This window comes from Camelus ferus, chromosome 7, assembly GCF_009834535.1.
Source record: "Camelus ferus isolate YT-003-E chromosome 7, BCGSAC_Cfer_1.0, whole genome shotgun sequence".
NCBI classification, from domain to species: Eukaryota; Metazoa; Chordata; class Mammalia; order Artiodactyla; family Camelidae; genus Camelus; species Camelus ferus.
Genome location: NC_045702.1, coordinates 80,588,033 through 80,602,416, shown reverse-complemented (window position 1 = coordinate 80,602,416; position 14,384 = coordinate 80,588,033). Strand labels below are relative to the sequence as shown.

Genomic DNA, 14,384 nt, shown 5'->3' with positions numbered 1-14,384 from the left:
TTAATAATGATAATAAATAATAGTATCACTGCAGTGTTGAGCATAACCTCATTGTGCAGTGTTTTTTAGTTCTCAGGCATAGTATATCAGGTTAAGGGAGACACTGATACACTAAATTATTCCTCGAAACAAAAAATAAACTAATGTAGTTGTTTTAAAAGAAAGCTATGTATTTTACCTCCATTGTAAAGCACATCAGAATTAACAGCCACAACCAATGGCCTAAAAAAACTTAGCCACTTCTTTACTTGCACTGGGATTTACTAATCAGCACGAATCTGGACATGTGAAGACTGGTATCTCGGTTTAACCAACAGCACTTAAATTCAACCAAGTTCTTTATCTCTGTTTTGTTTTTACTACAATTTAAATTTGACTGGGGAAAGGAGGTGAGAAGGGATAAATTTGGGAGATTGAGATTTGCAAATGTTAGCCACTATGTATAAAAACAGATTTAAAACAAAAACATGTTTCATCTGTATAGCACAGGGAACTATATTCTATATCTTGAATAAAAAAGAATGAAAATGAAAATTAATTGGTTGATAATTAATTAGGACTTCACAGACACAAAAACTTATTTGATATCCTTTCTTTTCTCTGTTAGGTCTTAAGGAAAGGGGACCTAATTCATGAACTGTTTTTCAGTTCTCTGTTAAGACAGTGAGCACAGAAAAAAAATCTTGGACCCTCAGAGACAACTCAACACTCACAGTTTGTCATATGTGAAGAATTTTAGAGTTGTTACTTGTAATTTTTTAAATTAAGTAATAATCTAGGTGAAAAGAGATTGTTTTAAAGGCATTAGCTATCGTAGATTATTGGCAGCAAGGAAAATGCTTAACTAACATGGAGGGACTAGTGGAAATACAGTAGAAATGCTTAATATTCATGGGCTCCTGTTCAGTTCTCTTTCACATAGCTAGAATTACTCTCAGGTCAGCAGATTCTATGGGAATTTATGTCAGAGAAATGCACTATTTTAAAAAAGGATAGAAAACAGTATCAATGCTGTGAGGATATGTCTCTAATTGTCATCTAATAGAGAAAAAGAAAAAGAAAAGAGAAGTTTGAGTTCATATAGTCTCTAAAATACAGACTACTCTATAAATAATTATTTCATTCATATAAATTTTTATATAATAATATAACAAACTTTTTACTGAAGGTAGTATTAACTTTCACTAGGAATACAGTTGATCCTATTTACACATCCACTTGTTCTGTAACCATCTAAAGAGTGCCTACTATACACAAGGCATTGATTATTGTCTTTAAAAATAATGCCTTCCCTTCTCTCTCCATTATGATAAAGATTTTTCATTACACATTTAAATCATGGCCTGGTAATGTTAACTATTCCTACTTAATACACAATAAAATACTTCATTTCTAAATATTGAAAAATATCCTTTCATGGGAATAGCACAATGCAACATTAGATGTCTTGCATAAGTCGACTGTTCACACCCATGCTTTCTTTTCAATGACTGTGAAAATCATCTCCTGGCCAAGACTTCCTAAGATATAGATATAGATAGATATATAGAGATATTGAGATATAATAGATACATATCACAAGAATGATATATCTTGAAAGACTAAAAGAGATACTTTGAACCTGGAGTCTTTTCAATCAGGGTGCCAATTATTTAAGTTTTCATAAACAGAGTGTTATAATGTTTAGTCAGATAAATTTTCAGGACAAGTGAATTTATCACCATTAGACTCACCCAAGTGGCCTAAAAGATCTGCACAGAAAAATGCATGTCAATATCCAAACAGACCCATAGCTGTGGGCTTGCCAACGGAAAACTCAGGGGAATAGCTGAAGTTTTAGTATTTATATAAGCTTTTCACCACTGGGCAAAAGAGAGGGATTTATTTCATGTTATGGAAAACAACAGATGCACTTTGGATATGAGACTGGGGAGAGAGGCAGCGTCTGGGGCTGCAGTTGTGACCACTGTTTGTGTATGTGCGTGGGTGTGGGCGTGGAAGTGTTCATAAATGCCTTAAACTCAATCAGTCAGAGACCGAACATCACTGCATTCCACTTCCCCCAGAGGACACATCCATCATTTTCTTCTGAAAATCTGTCTCTTGATCTAAATCTGATGTACAATCCTTGCCTTTATCTACACACAAAAAAAGCTGTAAGCACATGTTTTTATTAACCACAAAAATTTTGCTTGGAAAAAAAAAAAAAAAACAGAAGGAGATGATCTAAATCACTTAGGGCAACACAACCCCAAAGATAAGACAAGGAGGGTGTCCCTGGATCCAGTGTAGTGAGCCTTGAAGCTAGAGTCTCTGGGAAGTTATTTGGAGACTCGTAAAACAATTCAGACTTAATTGCAAACTTACTAAATCAACGCATAATTGAACTCTAGATTTTTGTTGAATTCATTTGATGCCAGAATGGGTATTGTTAATCAGATGGCATCATTTAGGTAGACGAAACACTACTGTATAAAGATAGACTTGAGTTTAAATTTCTTAACATCAAAATTTAACTTAAAAAAATAAAAATTCTTCTCTGTAGAGAACAGATTAATGTTGCAGCCAAAAACCAAGACCAGAGAGCAACGAACAGGAGATCTGCACCACAAAGGTGGGAGATAGAAATAGTTACTACATTAATGATTACTAAATGCTGGTCATTAAACTGTTTGGTCTATATTTTGTAGATTTTATTCTTACAAGCACACTGTAAGGTAAATATTATCTTCCTTCGACCAATAAGAAACTCAAGTTTGGAGAAATAAGCTTACTCAAATTCATATAGCTTCCCCCTCCCAACTTTTTTGAGGTACTGATTGACAAATAAAAATCGCATATATTTAGTTTGTATAACATGATTTTTTAAGGAAGGCAATATGATAACTTAATATACATATGTAATATACATGATTACCACAATCAAGTCAATCAACACATCCATTACCTCAGTTACCATTTTTGTCTGTGGTGAAAACACTCACGAACTACTCTCTTAGCAAATTTTAAGTATTCAATACAGTATTACGATCTATAATCACCATGTCGTACATTTGATTCTCAGAACTTTTCATCTTATAACTGAAAGTTTGTACCCTTCGATCAGTATCTCCCCATTTCCCACACACCCTAGCCCCTGGCAAGCACTATTCTATACTCTGGTTCTCTGAGTTCAACTCTTTTTAGATCCCACACATAAGTGAGGTCATGCAGTATGTGCACTTCTGTGTTTGGCTTATTTCACTTAGCACTAGGACGCTTCTTCACTTCCATCCTAGGTACCTCAAGATATATCTCTCTACATGAATACACACTCATTCATTTCTTTTTTTTTTTTTTCTCATTCATTTCTGGTGCTTTTAGCAAGAGTTTGTTTTGTGCCAGTCATGGGGATTACAACAATAAAAAAGACAGTCCTTATATTCAGAGATCATATAGTCTGATGGAGAAAACAGCTATGGGAATTTATGAATTGCAATGCAGGATGCTGAGACAAAAATATGAATGGACAATTTCCAGTTGAAGTACCAAAGAGGGAGACCCAAACTGAGCCTGGGGAGTGAGAAAAGGTGATACTTGAGCCAGATGATATCTGAAGGATGAGTTAGAATTTTCCACGTGGAAGATGGGAAGAAGGATCTTCCTGGCAGAAGGAGCAATGTGGACAAAGACTCAACCTGGAAAGAATCTGAAATCTGTGCCTTGAGTGGCAAAAGATGAAATGGGAAACACAGGTTAGAACCAGGGTGCAAGGCATCTTGTCGGCTATGCTAAGGATATTGGATTTCTCCTGGCGATGAGAAACCCAGAGAGTTCTTTCAGTAGGGGACCGACATAATCAGCACTGACACAGAGAATGGAACTATATCAATGAGACTAGAGATAAAGAAACTTGACAAGAGACACAGTGCTGTCTCCCTCTGATGCTTCTTAAATCTGTCTTTCAGTATCTTCCATGTTACTGTCAACCATAAACAAGTTTTCACTTGAAAAAAATAAGTTTCCTTGGGATTCTTACCCCCTTTTTGTTACTATCTATCATTACTGCTTGAGCTTCTGAAATCTGACTTGGTCACCAACACCTTTTCCTACACAATCTCCATGGGTCTCCAGTGACCACTGGTCAAACCCAGTGTTCTTTTCAGAGTCCTCATCCTACCTGCTTTCTGTGCAGTATTTGACACTGCTGACTAGACTATCTTGGGGTCCTATGATACAATACCTTCTTGGATTTTTAATACCTCTTTGGCCATTTCTGTTTCTTTTATTATTTTACCTTTCTCTTCCAGTCCCAATATTCTTCATTTTCTTTTAGGCACTTAAGTAATCCTGTTATCCATATGCAGATGATACCCAAATCTACACGTCTAGCCTCAACCTTTCCCCAGTTCCCTTTTTCTAGTTACCATAGGATATATCCACTCAGATGCAGTATCGTCTCTGTAAACACAGCTTGCCCATGGATGATTACAATTTCCATTTGTCCCATAAAACTACCTAGCATTCTCCCTTGCCTGAGCTCACAGCCTTGGCTAAATCTGGAACACCTTCTTTTCATCATTTCTTATAATTTATACATAACTGTCCTGTAGAACCAATTTTTCAAAAGTTAAGTTTTATTCCTCTGTTCCCACTATTACTATCACGGTTCAGGCCCTTGATTCTTCATACGTGGAGGACTGTGGCAATCGCTGATTAAAATCTCATTGCCTCCAAGTTTCCTCTTTTCCATAAATCACAAATCTTAGGTAAGTCTCAAATCTGTCCAACTCTCTCTTTCTCCAAGATCATTATCTTCTCTCACACTAGAGAAACAGGCTATTTCTTGACTGCTGTTGTATCCCCATAACTTAGAACACAGTTGTACTCGGCATTTGCTAAATGAAGGAATATATGGCTATTTGGGAAGAATAAGAGGGTCTTGTTCATTTGCCTGGTGCCCAGCAAGCCAAACGCTGAGACCATGAGGTTTGCAGCAGAGAAAGGGTTCATTTTGAGGCAGCCAAGTCAGGAAACAGGGGGGAAAGTCTCAAATCCACCTCCTTAGAGGTAAGGGGCTGGAGATATTGATGGGATAAAAACTGAGGCATGGGGAGCATACAGAAAGGTAATTAGAGATAAGAAAAAGGTGAGGCCGTTGTCACTCTGCGCAGATGCAGCCAAGCCACAGGCTTTTTCATGGGACACATGCTCAGAAAACAGCGGCATTAGTATGCTCTGAGGGTGGGGTTTTTGAGCCTCTGACATCTAAAAGTCACGGAGAGGACACTCGTGCATGTCCAGATGGAGGATCGGAGAGCTTAACCAGTCTTAGTCATCTCTGCTCAAACTGGACACAGCTGACTCCAAGTTCCTAAAAACTAATGGGTACACACCCTATCGCCTAGGCGACGTGATACTCGGAGGACAGGCAAGCTTTTATAAAAACAATCAAAGCAGGCCTGTCTAGTGAAGACAGGTCACAACACCATTTATCAGTGGCTCACTGAAGATGACCCTCAGCTGCATCTCAGTCACATTAGCTTCAATTGTGGGGTGGATTATCTTCTCCTAAAACCTTGCTGCGACTAGGTTTATTTAGATACTGAGGTTGGGAGAAGGAAGACAATTTGAGGCTCTTAGCTTTAAATGCAATATCACAGCACCTCTTCCTCCTCCTTCTTCTGCACTGGTCTCTCAATTCTGTATAGAGAAGCATGTCTTATGGAAAATAGATTTCATGTTCCTAAAAACCTATTTACGAACAAATGCTTAAGAAGACAGAATGTTTCAATTTAGGGACTTCCTATGTTCTCCAGAGAATCATAAGCTCTCAGGAATTCAAAAGACCTTAAAAAATCATCTATTGTTTTCTATGATCCTACAAAATCATCATATTATGTATACTGAAAATATTTCTAGTAATAGGGAACATACTGGCATTTCCGTTACTGGAAGTATTCACACACAGGAAGTGTACTACAATGGAAAAGGCATGAGATGTGGATACATTTGGGTCTGAGTCACAGCCCCGGAACCTCCTAGCTATGTGACCTTAATAAAAATATCAATTAATAGGCATTCACAGATTTTCAAATCAAAGCAAACGTTTCTTAAGCATTTACCAAGTGCAAGGCTCTGTGTTAAGCAGTTTACACACATTATGTCATTTAATCCTATGAGTTAGGTACCATCATTATGCTCATTTTTAAAGATGAGCAAATCAAGGTTTAGAGAGTTTAAGTAACCTTTTTAACACATATCAATATTCAAGCTGGAAGTCTATCCTGAGTCCAGAGCTCATGTGTTGACCACCACTATCTACTGCTTGACCCTGGGCAGCAGGGTCCAGGAGAGCAGATCAGACAAAGCTCTGTAAGTGATGGGCTGCTGATGACCAGGCGCACAAAGGGCTTAAAAAGGCAGTACAGCATCTCAGTGCTACTGTTAACTGTAGCAAACAAAATGCTGAGAGCCTTTTATGTACCAGGCACCACAAGAAATACTTTGCACATATTATTTCTGGCCCTTGAAATCCCCTGGGTTGAGTTTTATGATCCTCATGATTGAGCAAACTAGGGCATAGAGGAGTAGTAAACGTATGGATCAAAAATATGAAAACGAATATATGTATGTATATGCACGACTGGGACGTTGTGCTGTACACCAGACACTGACACATTGTAACTGACTGTACTTCAATAAAAAAAGAAACATAAAAAAAAGAAATGTATGGATCAGAAGGCTCAAAGCTGAAGCTGGTGGGATCTTGAACTGGTCTTTGCCGATGCTCCTTCAGTAAGGTAAACTCACTAGATGTCAGCACCAGTGCAATCAGATCTAGCACACAGTGCCACCCTTAAGCCATTGGCAACTCAGCTACTGTCTGCCCACAGAAGTACGGGCAGAGGGAGGTTAACTGTACTGGGTGAGCTGCCTGGGCTCCAACCATTCATAATTTCCTTTCTGCTGACCATTGATGAACCCTATGGTCCCATAATGTCTCATAATATTGGCCATCATTTTTCAATCTGATCCTTTCAAGAACTGTGAGAAAGGACAAAGTGTCCCTATTTTGAAGAGGAAAAAATTGAAGCATTATTGGGACTCATACTCAAGTCCTTGCATCTCAGGCTCAGAGCTCATCTCACTGTACACTGCTGCCAATTATAAAAGATAATCAACAAATAAGCCAATAAATAAAATTTATTAAAAATACAAGCCTGCTTTTACCCTAAACTCCTAAACTCACTTAGCTTTGCGACCTTGGGTAAATTGTTTAATCTCTCTGTGCTCCAATCTTTCCATCTGTTATAAGGAAATTAAAATTAGTTGTAAATTGCTTACCACATCACCTAGCACATAGTAAGTACTCAAAATGGTATTTACTTTGTAGTAAGGTCACATAATAAAAATGAGAACAATAATAAAATATGTCTATAATTTCAAATTCAAAGAAGTAACTTTAACAATGTATACAGCAACTCCTATTTTTTGCTGATCATATCTCAGATATTTTGTGATTATAAAAGTCTAACCATACACACACATCAAATAATCACACCTAAAATCAATACAATGTTATATATCAATTACATCTCAATTTTAAAAATTGAAGTCTAAGCCTCTGGGATTTCTAAAATATATTTATATGTTACTTTGTTATTGCTTCTTTCTTTCTTTCTCTACAAAATAACAGTGCACTGAAGCCTCTAGGGGATTGGTGATGACACCACTGTCAGGAATCCCAGTCTTCACTGCATTTAGAGATCCCATAAGAGGGAGAGACAATACAGAGATTTCAAACTAGGCACGGAGTAATAAAACAGACATATTTTACCAGGGTAACAATCAGGACCATTTAAACAGTTTAGAGAGGTACCAACATCAACATGGCTTGTGGAGAAGCCACAGAGGTTAAAGATCTTGTCTTTTTGTCTCATGCTAATGGTTAAGATAAAGTCCAATTCCTGTCAGTGATGAAAGAAAATGCTCGCTGGGGCTCATGCTGTGTCCTGATCTGGACAAGGCTTCATTTCCCTAAAAGACCCAAGCTGCCCCCTGGACAAAATCTGGTGACTTAAAAGTCAATGACAGAAACTTGGAGCAAATGAAAGGTTTCCTTTACCTTAATCTCCTGCTAGACTTTGTGAGATGCTCAAAGACACTTTCCTCCAGGATTTTCAAAGTTCCTTGAGCAGAGAATAGGGCAAGTGTGGGGCAAAAATGAAACCATATTCCTTTTGGTTTCATGAACTATTCTCCACTTTGGGGTCAGAACATTAGAGTATTTCAAGGATAAACTATAAATAGAGATTCTTTGATAATACTCTAAATCTTTGGATCCTGTCAATCATTTTCCCACATAAAAATTTCCGGGTCACAGCGAAAAAAAAAATGTGACAATGAATATATGTATGTTCATGTATAACTGAAAAATTGTGCTCTACACTGGAATTTGACACAACATTGTAAAATGACTATAACTCAATAAAAAAATGTTAAAAAAAATTCTGGGCTCCAATCTGGAGTCTAGTTAGTTGTCTTTTCAGAGAGGTTTTATACGAAAATTCAAATGTAACATACTAGCATATTAGCATATGACTTAATGTTATAAAGTATTCTTTAATTCACACAGTGACTTCTTCATATAATTGAAAATATGAATCAATTTGTAAAAACAAGTTTCATATATTTATGCATAAGTAGAAAGGTATACGTGTCTTGTTGCTATACCAGCTCTATGGCAGAGTTGTGGATTTGCCAACTACAGTGTTTTGAAAATAAGTTTGGATGTTTATACACCTGAAACTCCAAACCCATAATCTTTTTAAATTTGCACACTTTAGTTCCATCCCCTTACACAAATAAATATAAGTACAATGATGGATTACTCTTTCAGACCATGAGGGTGGCTCTCCAGGATAATGGGGAGAAAACTCTCTTAACACACAACCTTCTTGATATACAGAAGACGAGACCTAGAAAGCTGTGTTTTTAAATTCAAAATAATTTTGTGGAAAACCTAGAAAGCTAAACAAATATGTCACAGAGACTTAACAAAAACAATGAAGAATTACAAAATGCATTACTCTGTAAGCCAGTTAAGAATCGAGTATAAAACTTTGTAAAGACATACTGCCTATATAACATGAAAGTTTGGGGAAGAGTTTATCTCAATATCATAGCAATGTTTCCCAGAGATTTTTAAAAGAAAATTTAGGAGTATTACCTGCTAGAGTTAGTTTTTAAATTTTTTAGTTTATCTTTTATTCTACTGTTGTGAAATAGTTCAAATATGCAAAAAAGCATAGGAATAGAAAAGCATAGAAAAGAAAATAACAAATACTTATGTCCTCTACTCACATTGTTAATAACATCTTAGCATATTTGCTTCATATCGTTAAGAAGCAAAACATTACAGAACAGACAAAGCCCCTTTTGAACATCTCTTTGACTTTATTCCCCCTTTTTTTTCCTCCTTGGAAGTAACCACCCTCCTAAAGACCCTGTGCACCTCTCTCCTCATGTTACTGCACTTACATTAGATATGTGTGCAACTGTTTAGATGAGCCCATAAACAATTTAAAGTATCATGCTGTGTGTTTTTAACCTTTACATTGCAAGTTGCTGTTCTTATTGGACATTTTAATGTCAAGATCTATCTAAATCCATGCATATAGACTTGGCTCATCCATTTTACCCACTAGGCACATCCCTGTGTGAATATTCCACAATTTATCTTTTCTCCTATTAATGGTTCATTGTTTCCAATTTCTTACTATTGCCCACAATGCTTCAATGGAACCTTATACATTTCTCTGTCTATTCATGTGAGATTGATTCCCTAAGGTATACATACAGAGGTGGAATTGCAAAGTCATAAAGCAGGTATGTTGTCAGCTTCCTCAGATTTGGCCAAATTGCTCTTCAACGTGGTTGATGTCAATTTCTGCTTCTACTGCTCCATATTCTCCCCAGCCTTTCTTACTGTCAGATCAAAGTTTTGCCAGACAGAGGTGGAATGGTATCTCATGGTTACTTTAAATTAAGTTGCATTTCTCCCAACTGGAGAAATTAAGCATCTTTTCATAAGCTTAAGGGCTATTAGATTTTTCCTTTTGTTTCTTTTCTCTTCATAGCCTTTGCTCCTTTTTGAGATGAACTATTTTTCCTTTCTTATTGACTTACAAGAATATCTGCATAGTCTAGCTACAAGTCCTTTATCAGTTATATGCATTTCAAATTTCTTCTCCTAGACTATAGCTTGTCTTTTAGCTTATCAGTATTTATATTTTATATGGAAACTATTAACTTTAATGTAGACAAATTACGATTTTTGTCCTTTAAGGTTTTAGCTTTTTGTGTTGGTTTAAGAAATAGGATCTAGCTCATAACCTTGTCATAAGGAATTAAATGAGTTAATATTTTGAAGGTATTTAGAACAGTCCAGCGGTACAAGTTAAGTGCTATGTAGCTGTTAAATAAATAAAGCTACACTAATATTTCTGGAAAGGCAAACTGTTGGCAGGAAGGGGAAGAACCTAGAACAGAAGTTATAGAAAGAAAAATTTGGTACAGGGCTACATTCCATAAATGTATTGCCTATAGGAAATGTCTCTTGGGACAAATCTGAGTAAGCCCAAACCAAACCAGTGGGATTCCATAAGAACCAGGCTGGAGTCTACAATGCAGTAACTATAAACAGGCCCGTGACACTTCTGTAACCCACAGAGAAACAGCTGGAATTTGTTCGTCGGCGTTTCTACCATAAACAGAATCACAGATTTAATATTTCCTGTAATTTCCTCAGAACTTATTTCCTCTTAGGAATTTATCTCTACATATTACTGATAAATTATGATTAAAGTTATCTTTCCCCCCACCCCTTAGCATTCACTAGCTCTCTCTCCTTTGTCTGCATGTCAATTCACGGCCACACAAATGATCGTGAAAGAGTCCATCCAGGAAATCCAGTCACTTCTAGGCCAGGGTCACCATGGACTTTTCACACAACATGATCTGAAACACACCAGGACACTTACTAAGCCGATCGGCCACTATGCCTTAAGATTCACACTAATTATTACCACATTAATAATTTGGGTCTGTACTAATGATCACTCACAATTCCACAACATATTCTGCTCTGTACAGATTTGAAATGAAGAGCGGGTCCTATATTAATGGTTTGGACTGACCAGCATTGCTATGATTGTCCCTGCAGCCTAAGCAGCACCACTGCATACATGATGCGGAAAGCTGCTCACGTTGCTAAGGGCCAGTGATACCTCACACCAGGGCTGCTCATGCCAAAAAAGCAAGCCTCTTCTATCAAGATCTCCTTGTGAAGAACTATTAGTAAAGCAATATATAAAAATTTTTAATTTCGACAGGCACAAAAGGAGAAATAAAATCAACTATAATCTTACCATACAAATAATTTTGACCTATCCTTTAGCATTTTGCATGAACATCTCTGATACTGTTCAGTTCTCATATAGCTTTTGATGGTTTGTTCCCATCCACTTGTACCTTGGGATTCAAGAGAATTCCTTGTCATTTTGTTGTAAATGTTTTCCATGTTTTTTCTCATTTTGTTCACCAGTAGCTCTGTTTTTATGAGGAGATTTGGGAAGATCCAAAAACTATGCTGCCACTACCACCACCATCTTCCAAGAAGTTTAAGGGTATTATTTTTAAGAAAATTAGAGAAGCTTCCTGATAGATGCTAGTTAGGTGCCACTTTGAGCTCAAAAAATATTTATTTATGATTCGATTTTTATTCTTTTTCCTGGTATAACCTCCTATCCTCTGAATAACAGTCTTTTTTTTCTTTTTTTCATTACGTGCATCCAGCCCTGCACTGGATTAAAATGTATCACCCAAGTGATTTATGAGCTCCACCTCTTCTAGACCCAAAAGTCACTTAAAATACACATTGAGACCATCAGCATCATATCAAACATAATCTAACTCCAAATATATGATAATAGAAAGCAACACACCATGAAATGCAAGCCTGCAACTTCTTCATTTTCCTGTTTCAAAATCCTGTTTTTAATATATATCCACTGAATTTAATTTAAACTCATTAAACAGGAAATTTTCAAATGAAGTATGAAAATCTACTGCTTCACAAATCCACCCATTTTTTTCATCTGTTATCTTCCATGAATAGCTTTAGGAAAGGGAACATTATTTTGTTATTGTACATAGTACACTAATATGAGAATGGCATAAAGAAAAGGGGGAAAGAATACAAAAAGTTATTTTTGACTTCAAAGGATCCCAGAAGTGGAATGAATTTTACTGGCAATTTCCTCCAGCCCTTGAAACCCAGAAGAGTGGTCATCCAATTGCTTTGGTAGGTGTACAGTAGAGGACATGCTCAGCCAGGGAAGACAGTACTTTCAGAAGCAACTCACTTCACATTTAGAAATCTCTTAATAAGAATTCCAGCTTCCCAATCTTTCTCCTCTTTCTTATTTCTCCCAGGTTCCACCCACATTAGTCTCCTTTCGCGGATAGAGATTTTAAGATTCCTTCCAGGTGAGAACCAATGTTGTAAACATTAGAACAAATGTTCACATCCTAGAATCTGCCCCTAGAAACTTCGTCCTGTTGATCTTTGTTGAGTCCTGAGAAGCCTCATGCAATGATCTTCCTCATAACAGTCCTTCAGTATTTTAAAACAACAGCCCTGCTCTTCCACAAAGTCCTCTCTTACCTAAGCTATACACCCCTACATTCTTTACCTATTCCTCACTACGGCACGTAAAAGAATTTAAACGATCCACAGCCCACTCATCAACAAAGAAAATATTCCATTCAAAGGGAAAATATGAAAGTAAGTCAACACAGGGAAACACACTCAATTTACAAATTAAACTTACCATTTAAGAAACAAAAGTTAAAATATTTGTAGTATCATTAGATAATGTAAGAAGTGGTAAAAAATTAATAGTTATGCATTACTGAGGTGCTAGAAATTAACTCAAATTTTTCTTGAAAACAATTTAAGAAGTTATAAGAACTACAAGTCTGTTCATTCAGTTTGAATGACTCCACTAGTATAGAGATAACTAAATCAAAGCCTTCAACAGCAGCAAAACCATTTTATATACTCTAAATGCCTAGAAAATAGCAACATACCTTTGTATACTTCAGAATATTTATACAACAGATAAGTACATGAGCAATTTAAAGTAAATATATAGCCAATACACACTAAATGCTTTATACAACATAAACAAAAGTACTTTACCAAATGCAAAAACAGAACTCACAATTATATGTGCATATAATTATATCTAATTATGTATATACATTAACAAAACTCTAAAAACAATTTGGCAAGATATAAATAGAACTAAATGTTCATCATATTCTTCTTCTTTTCAAAATTTTTCAAACCCTTAAAAAAAAAAAGCAGATTTGATTAAAGCAATCTCATGGCTTCACAGAGCATATGGGGATCTCCACTAACTGCAGGTACTACAGGACAGGAAATGAGTCTGACTTTGTTCTCTGTTGTAGCCTTTTACCAAGACAAAGCCTGACATTTGATAATTGACATTTATATGACATATACTATGTGTCAGACACTGGTTTAAGCACTTTACGTAGATTACACATTTAATACAACAACCCTATACCATAAATACTATCATTGTTCCCATTTGATATATGAGGAGCCTGGAGCACAAAGAAGTTTAAGTGACTTGCCAAGATCACTTAGTTAGTAGGAGACAGAGCCAGGATTAGAATGTAAATAGTATAGGTTCCAAAATCCAAGCTCTCCCCGCCCTCCTCCCATACTACACATCTCAATAAATGAGGAGGTGAGTAATAAAAGGTGGCTGAATGTATGCATATCTGGATGAAGGGATGGATGGATTGATCAATCAGTGAATCTATGAGTTATTTGGTTTTAGTCTCTCAAAACCTGGAAAAGGAAACTGATACATTGAGCACCTTCTCCACTCTGGCATGTGCTAGGTGGTTTCACAAGGTACCTCACTAAATCACAGTAATAACTTTGCAAGGATGCATGATTATTGCCCATTTTTAAATACAAGGAAACTGGATTTTGTTCATTTGATGCTGAATCTCGAAAAATAACCATGGGACTCACAATGACTTGGCAGAGTGGGAGCTCAATATATACTTGTTGAATGAAGGACTTCAAAGTATCTTTTCAACACTTAGAAAAGGAATTAGTAAGAATTAGTAGCCAATATGGTTTTCTTAGAGGAAATTAATGCCAAGCCAATCTCACTCTCTCTTTTTTTTTTTTTTTTTTTTTTGATTGGATTCTAAATGGGTATTTGAGGGAAATACAGTGGGCAAAATGTTCCTAGATTTCAAAAAAGCTACTAACAAGGTCATTCAAAATATTTTTG

The 14,384-nt window shown here is 36.3% G+C and overlaps 1 protein-coding gene across 13 annotated transcripts in view; it reads right to left on the bottom strand.

Annotated features, from left to right (window-relative positions):
• SUGCT (succinyl-CoA:glutarate-CoA transferase) overlaps positions 1-14,384 on the bottom strand; it is a 622,782-nt gene that overhangs the window by 390,193 nt on the left and 218,205 nt on the right. The gene's annotated exons all lie outside the window — the stretch shown is intronic.